This window comes from Myotis yumanensis, unplaced genomic scaffold (assembly GCF_028538775.1).
Source record: "Myotis yumanensis isolate MYYU_CA2020_CCGP unplaced genomic scaffold, mMyoYum1.0.hap1 SCAF_5, whole genome shotgun sequence".
NCBI classification, from domain to species: domain Eukaryota; kingdom Metazoa; phylum Chordata; class Mammalia; order Chiroptera; family Vespertilionidae; genus Myotis; species Myotis yumanensis.
The window spans coordinates 60,968,043-60,969,784 of record NW_027223756.1 but is presented as its reverse complement, the minus strand read 5'-3'; positions in this window follow the sequence as shown (position 1 = coordinate 60,969,784).

Sequence of the window (1,742 nt, the reverse complement as noted above, 5' to 3'; positions counted from 1 at the left end):
GAAAGAGAAATATAGCTTCTAGAAAAATAAAGTACATCATAGGGAAAATGGTATTTCTCCATCAAAATCTGTAACAATTTCAATGTTGTCATCAAAACAATCACCCCTGAGTTTCATTATTTTCTTCCTGATGTTAAATGGATGAAAAATATAACTTTTCTTTTTAACTGCACAATTACAAAGATGGTCAGGGTAGAGGAAAACTATTACGAACATAGTGTCCTTGAATGATGTCCAAGTTGTTGTTTGGAGTGAATTTGCATAACTGGCAGATTTGAACTTCCTAAATCTCGACAGAAATAGTGTCCAAATTACTTTTTTCCAGAACCAAGATAACAATGTCCTTAAATAAAATTGTCACTAAATTTCCTTTTGAATGCTGACTGCAAGATTGAATAAATATTGTCTGTTCAAACTGGCTGTGAAGATAAGCATTTCATGACAGTTAATATATTTCATATGCAAATGTTTGGCCTCTGTTTATATTGGAAGCATGGGAAAAAAATGTTGCTCTATTTAATTTAGAATGTACTATCAAATCAGATGCATAAGTCCCTAAAATTAAATAGCTATTTTATTGTATCATGTTATTAAAATGGTACATTTTGTACTGAAGACAATCCAGGGATAATATGCTGATTTGAGTGTGCATGAAGTACTACCAGAAAGAAATATCTAATGAAATGTAAATTATTCAAATACAATCTGCAGTCTTTTAAAAAATCATTAACAGACATGCACACACCCAACACGGACACATACATACTTCAACTTGGTCTGACACCCCTTTTTCCAAATTCATCTGAATACACATTTAAATCTTCATATCTTTTATCATGAATATTCCTGAATTCCTTGAAACTATTTTAGATTGAATCTCCCCTGCTTTTCTGTGTACATACTTTGCTTAATCTATATATGTAAAAGCCCAGTGACCTTTACAGTGGAACAACCAGAATGACCAGAATGACCAGTAACTATGACGTGCCCTAACCACCAGGGGGCAACGCAGAAGCTGCCCCCGAGTGGCCAGTGCGCTCCCACAGTGGGAGCACCGTTCTACCAGAATCCAGGCTCATGGCTAGTGAGTGCAGTGGCAGTGGCAGGAGCCTTTCCCACCTCAGTAGCAGCACTAAGGAGTGGCAAGCCAACCAGTAAGGAGCAAGCAGGCAAGCAGTTAGGAGTGAGCAGGTAGGTGGTTAGGAGTGAGCAGGCAGGCGGTTAAGAGTGAGCAGGCAGGCTGTTAGGAGGGGTTCCGGATTGTGAGAGTCGCAGGACAGGCTAAAGGACACCCGCCTCCGCCCCCACCCCGTGCACGAATTTCGTGCATCGGGCCTCTAGTATCATTATAATTTATCACCTCAATCTAATAATATATAAATAATTTCTACTTGTTAAAAGATTTATAGACTTATTTTTCCACATACTATGAGCTTTAAGTATACTAAGCATTTTAAAATAAAAGTATGTTAGGTGAGAAATATATTAAAATTAGTATTTTAGAAATGTGTGAGAGAAACCACGCCATCTTGAAGGGGAGAGCGGCTGTGATCAGAAGACCAGCCTTACCTTCAACCCGGGAGACCTTGCATACCTCCCGGGACCCTACAAACACATGCCCAGGGACCAGCTGCCTACCTGGCCACAGGAGCCTAAAAAGTTTGTCCAGGGGGAGACAAAATGGTGGCTGAATACATGAATGGGACCTGCGCCTTCTCACAGAGCAGATAGAAGGAACAGCT